This window comes from Pezoporus occidentalis, unplaced genomic scaffold (assembly GCF_034315485.1).
Source record: "Pezoporus occidentalis ecotype Australia unplaced genomic scaffold, CSIRO_AGI_Poc_V1 ctg213, whole genome shotgun sequence".
Lineage (NCBI taxonomy): Eukaryota > Metazoa > Chordata > Aves > Psittaciformes > Psittacidae > Pezoporus > Pezoporus occidentalis.
The window spans coordinates 1,702,802-1,709,618 of record NW_026913997.1 but is presented as its reverse complement, the minus strand read 5'-3'; positions in this window follow the sequence as shown (position 1 = coordinate 1,709,618).

The window sequence follows — 6,817 nt, the reverse complement described above, 5'->3', positions numbered from 1 at the left end:
TCTATCAGAAGGATTTCTCATTCAGCATCTGTCCCTGATGGTTGGTACAACAGCACCAGTGAGCTCAGCTCACAGTGTGAAAAAGCAGTAGAGCTATGTTGTTCTTTGTGCATTGAAGTGAACAGGATAAGCTGTAGTGCTTAACTTGAATTCAGATATAATGTATGGGACAACAGACTCTAAGACTAAATGAAATAATGGAGTGGGTTATGTTTTTTTATTGATTGAATAGTTGTTCAATCAATATAAACCTGAGGCCAGATTTGTGTTGTAACTGAGTCAGTGATTAGTATCACAACTGTGAATGCCACAGTCAAATTCTCACTGATTTTATACTGTACTTAAAAATAACTTGCAAAACCACAAGGTGATATTACCTTCTTATAGATCTTTCTTCTTATTAGTTTTTAGGTTTAATTATATTCCTACATGTTCTATACCTCTCCCAGATCTGCCTCCCCCATCTCACAAACACATGTGTACAAATGATGTACACAATATATTGAAAGGACCCAGAGGTGCTTTGCAAATTGTGGACTCTATTCTCTCTTTTAAGCCTTTACCTTTTCACCTGTGAAAGAGTGTGGTGAGCCAGTTAAGCCAGCTGTCAGGCTGCATCACGTAACTGCAGCAGTTCAAGGCATTTTCAAGCAAGAGGTTTGGTGCTTTAGATCCTGATGTCCTTTGCTCCGAAGAAAGGGTCTTCCCCATCCCCATCATAAAAATGTGCCTAGAGAGACTGTTAGAGTTAGCGGCCTTTATATGTATGTACACATGGGAGAACAGATGCCAAGTTAAAAAAAAACAAAACAAAACCCAACCCTGTGAAAAGGGATTGAAAAACTCATCTGTTTCAATGACCTTCTAATTCTGCTGTACTGGTACTCCAGAGGACATTGCTGTCAATGGCATTTACATTTATGAACTGAAAGGGGTGTATGGCCATGAGATAAGGACATTGGTCTACTCTCTAAAATTGCTAGTTGGTTCAGTTCCCTCAGTTCCTGTTTGCAACAAAGGAACCTTGTTTTCTTGGAGCATTTATAAGACCTAGCTTTTGTTTTCCTCAAAATGTAAGAGCAGGAGAGCTAACTGTTAGGGTTCATCATGGTTTTTCAGGGGTGGCAAGAGGCAGCATCATGATTAATAATTGACCATCTTTTCTAAAATGAACACATATCAGCCCAAATGACAGTGAGGAGAGAAGGACAAGACTCTTCTGACCACAGTGAATGACACAGGGCCATGGCCCAGACTGGCTGGTGCTCACCAAAGACAAAAGCCTCATCTTCCCTTTGAAAAAACTGCTGCCAGGTACTAACCAACAAAATCTGCAAGTTGGTTTAAGATCTCTCAGAAAGGAAGAGTGAAAGGTAGAATAATGTTTTACAGGCAGTTTCACCAGTGAATTAAATCTGTTTCCACTGATGTATTTGATTTTATTTTGAATTATCCCACAGTTCCTGTGTTACGTAGCCCTGTCTCCTGTGCCACAATAGATTCCTAATATGCTCTTTTAGATATTTCTTTTAGCCTTTTTCCATGTAAAGAAACCAACAAACACATCTCTTGAGGTCAAAAAACCCACTCATTGTACAAGTCCAGGTGAAATTTGCTTTGTAACGGATTTTGCCAGCTGAAGCTTGCATGTGTCCAGTATATCTGAACAGTTCTCAATATTTATACTTTGACATCCCGTTTTGTTCAGATTTAGGCCTTCTTTGAAAAAGCTCTTCAAATATGGTTTATCAACTAGGAAAGCACTCAGCTATCATTTGAGATTATAAGGTTTGTGAAAGTTTGTATATCAATAAATAATAATACATCTGCCATTCAAGTCTTGTTCCTGGGAGCTGGAGTGGAAAAGCATATATTGTAACCTCTGCAGTTTTGCTTTTGCCTGAGGCAAGATCCTGGCTGCATGGAAAGCAGTGGCAAATCTTGCATGAGTTTAGTGACACAGGATTTCTTTTCAGATTTTCAGTATTCTAGTGGGCACCACACACTGCTGACCAAAGTCTGGCTCAGCCTCCATAGCATTTACAACTGTTATCTACTAGGGGGAGGTTCCAGTGCTTGTGTTACCAAAGAAAATCCTTCAGTTAGATTATTAACACTGGGCCTAAAGATAGATAGTATGGTGCTTTTCCACCCAAGCAGAACACGCATATATGCATGAATTCATCACATCTCACCTAGTCTAAGGCACTGGATGACTGGGAAAGTACAAGTTGTTTTCAGAACACTGAAGCCTCAGTATAAATTTTACTCTTTCTTTCTACCATTTAGAGGTAGATGAATAATTGTCAGGGCTCTGATCTTCTTCATCTGGTGCTCCCTCCTATACGCCCTGCCCATGGGCCCAGGAACTCTAAGCTCAACCCTGTTTAGCCTGTGCTGCCTCTTGAAAAGAGTAAGTTTGTGAATCAGGAATCAAACAATCCACCCAGGAAAAGAAGCACTTCAGGTCAGACTGAGAGATTTGGGGGGGGGGGGGGGGAGTTAAAGAACTGGAATAAAATTTTGGAGATATTTAATATATATATATTAAAATCAGAGGATAGATAAGTTTGGGTTAGGTTTTAGGTTTGGGTTGGGTTTTGTTAGATTTTTTTTTTTTTTTGGGGGGGGTGTTTTAGCTATTGTCTGCCTTTTTTAACCATTTGGTTTAAAATTTGGTTACATTTTAACTGAAAAACTGCCATGATACTCAAATGAAAAGTGTTGTCTGGAAAATGCTATGAGGAAACAGTTGTGTCTAGAACGGTATTTGTCTCCAAATACCTCATCTGCTACAGGAAATAGGGAGAAAGCAGGTAGTGCAAAGATCTATTTGTCTCTTCTATTGTTTCCGTGTACAGCAGCAGCTGTATGGAGACTTGATGGCTCCTGACTCTCACACTGCAGCTCACTGTCTTCTCTTGTTAAGAAATTCCTTGATGGAATGCTAGATTCAGACTGCTTTACAAGCTCAAGAATACAGTATGTTATACTTGCTGACTAGTGGGTACTGTATGTGTTTTAGCTCCTGTAGCTCTTCTAACTTCTTCATACCACTGCTTGTCAGAACAGTACCTTGTAGCATCCTCATCTGCTGACTGTCCCTAATTGTTTTGTAATAATCTTTTTGGCTGACCATTCTGAACTTTTTCCACTACCAAGTATTTGGTAATGACCTACTGAGAATGAAAGCGAGATGAGATTAGAAATGCAGCTCATATGGAATTAGAAATGAAATGCACTTCACAGTTTCACTTTCTTGAAGTAAATAGATTTCCATTTTTCACATGAAACTGCTTTAGTGAATGTTATTCTTAGAATACACAACTGACATAAACCTAGAGCAGCTACAAGAAATAAATTTTCTCACAGAGAATGCCAGCCTTCAGAAGTATTACAATGAGCTAAAGCATGTTGTTTTAATCACAAATACCCCAAAGAGCACGCAGTTGCCTTATTTCTGTACAATGCTTATTGCTAATGCACTGTCAGTAGGGAAAAAAAAAATCAGAATTCCTAAAAATCATTCTGCATAATTAATTATAGCCACCTGTTTAAACTGAATGTCTCTAAACCCTAAGGCAGCAGGATCTGCAAGAGAGTAACTCACCAAAGACAACAGCATCCATCTAAAGTCAGGATGAACATCAGCTGGAAACCAGCAAATGCTGATGAGTTTATCCAAGACTTGTAGCTTGGCCAGTGACAAAAATGAAAACTGATGATGTCTTCAAGGCAGGTACCTCAGTGAGGCAGCTCTGTCTGAACGGTAGCTGAGTGGCTTTGTTTACTACCCTACTGAATATCCCAGGGGAATCAAACTCTGTCCATTGAAGAGTCACTCTTTGGAAGTCTTGGATCCTGGCTTGGCGTCTATGTTCTTCCAGGCTTGCTGAGTTTATTCATAGCTGAACGTTCTTCATCTTGCTGTAGATACTAATGAACAAGTTAGAGTTTCTTCACTGTATGAAAGCCTCCCCCACACTTCAGGTTCTTTGTATCTAATCGGGGTTATCTGATTATTTTCGTTGCTCTGATAATTGTTGGTGTGTTGGGAGTTTATGACCAAAGGAAGGAACACAGCAGTAAATGTACCTGCCTGGCAAAGTTTGCTTAAAACCTTTCCTGTTTGATATTAGCTACTGATTTCCCCTGTGCAGAAGGGACTGCATTGTTTTGTTGATATAGTGAAACTGACAGCTCATTAGCACCTTTGATTTAGTAACAGCAAAAGTAGCTTTCTATGAGACAGAAATTACTCAGTGTGAGCTAAGGAGGCCTGAAGGAGCAACCCAAAGAACAACAGAAGCCAAAAAAATTGGGCAAAACCTTTTTGTATTGCTTATTCCAATTTCTAGTTGACTTTATCAGCAAAATTGTTTTTATTTAAATCGGGCTGCACAAATCCCAGACTTCAGAAACAGATCAGAAGGGAATCATCTCAGGGCTTATTCAATGTTTGAATATTCTCTATGGTAACAATTGTCAGTGTATAAAAGGAAATATTTACGACTGTATTTATTGTGGATAAACCTTCAGTAAATTGGTCCTTAAAATAATTGAAAGGCTAAGGGCTAGCACAGCTTATTTACTTGCGTAACAGAACAGAAACCTGCTCCTAATGCAAATGGGATTTTTGCCATTGGTAGGTGTAAGGTTCAGCCCTGTTTCTGAAGCTCCTTTCCCACTTTGAGTTGACTATTGATTCAGACCAGGTGATGAGACAGATGAAGTTTTAAAGTATTTTAAATGTGTAAAAGAAAAGATAATAAACACATACAATTTTTCCTAGGGAGTTTCTAGATGTTACACATCTTGTTGGTCTCTTAATAATAATCCAAATATTTGTGTCCCAACAGACAGTTCAAAATTATTCTAAATATGGAAAGTTTGCAAATCATCCAAAATCAAATGAAAATCTCAGTCTGGGTTTTGCCTTGTGTTTTGGAAATGTTTTCCCAGATTGGGAAGCAGCCTGGTCTGGAAGAATGCACAGCACAGGGAATCAGGAATGACTGGGGAACCTGCCAGTGACTGGCTGGGTAGCCTTGGGCAGTAATTCAGTTCCTTGCTTCACTTCCCCCTTGCTCAAAATGAGGCTTAGTGCACGTGGAGGGTGAGAAGCTGGGGAGCAGCAGGGCAGGATCCTTGTCTTTCTCCTGCCTTCACACAGAACTGAAATGTGACTGTTCTTCAGGCACTTGGCTCCTCTTTACTCTGGGAAAGGGCAACTATCTGCCTTGGCAAATTCAGTGTTAAGACTTTACAACTGTCAGCAAACAGATCCTTACAGATTCAAGATTGCCAAGTGGGTCAGGTTTGTTTCCTTTTACTGATGTAGAAAATGAGAGGTGATTTGCAAGGTTCTCAATTGTGCTTTTGTGACTTAAGGAGGATGTGTCTGGCAGATGATTACTCAGACTTGTTCTCCTGTGTCAATGTGCCCCACCCAAGACATCTCTGCAGACAGAGAACTAGAGTAAAACTAAGTCCATAGCCCAAGCCTCTCAGTAGCCAGGCTGTGCACTAACCATTCAACCATCTCTTAAAACAGAAGCTAGTAAGACTTGAGCTCCACCAGACGCTAATAAATAAGTGCTCATGTGGAAGTTGTCAGATAGTAATACTGCATCCCAGAGGGTAAGTTCTATTATTTGTTATATAGCTTCAGCCCTACTAAGCCTTAACCCACATCTGGCAAAACTGTTCTCAGACCACTCTGGTTCTTGTTGTGTGTGGCAGATACAACCTTCCATATTACTGCAGAGTCTGAGTCGTTCTTGATATCTCAAGGCCAGATTTCAGCTGGTGTGGGCTTACTGTCTTTAGTGGCTTGTACTGGTGAGTGCAAGAATAGGTCCAGGCCTGAGTATGCAGAATGCGTTTCATCTGCTTTTCTAACATTGAAAGGAAAAACGCAGCTTATGTACTGTGCTAGTTATTAGCAGATCTTTCTTTACTGAGAATCGGTGTGCTTAGCACCTCCTATTTCCAACCCCCTCCTCTTCCATCAAATTCTGGAATCTTTCCAATGGACTGTAAACCCGAATGGGGAATAAGTTAGGCTTCCAGTTACTAGTCTTGGTTCATTGGATGTGATGCAGTCCCTTAGCAAAGTTTCTCCACCATTTGCAATCAGGCCCCCAAAAGGCACACTAATCTGTCTCTTTGTTATGTCAGCCTTTGCTTCTGGCCACTGGGAGAGCAATTGGGAAACACTGCCTGTATCACTGCTCAGATGTTGCAAGTCATGTATAACTTATTGTGATCTGCTGTGCTTTATTGTCAGAGTCAGTGCAGTTTCTCTTTCTACTGAAGGTATCTTTTTATATTTCTGTGGCCTATATAAGCACTGACTTGCTGTCACCAGCAAGACTAAAGACATGAAGAGGCAAAGCCTAAGGCACAGACAGAAGCCTGTCTTCTGGTCTGTCTAAACAGCTCTAGGTTAAAAAGCAGATACTGAGTGTGTTTCAGAGTCTGAATACTTCACTTAATAGTTACAATAGTTACAGCTTTTGCCTTGTAAAATGTCTCTTTAAACTAAGTTCTGCTTACAGCACTGAACTAAGCTAGCTTCATTAGAAAATCCTTTTTATATGAGCGTGAAGCATGTAACACCAAATCCTAAGCATTATTCTTCACTTTATTTTAATGGAGCTATGCCGATTTCTGCTATCAGAGAGTCTAAGTATTAAGTGCCTTAAGTAAATTAAGTGCCTAAAAGTAAAATTAAGTGCCTTAATACTTAGGATGAAATCCTGGTGCCATTAAAGACAAATGGAAACTTTGTCACTAATTTGAGTTGGACTAGAAG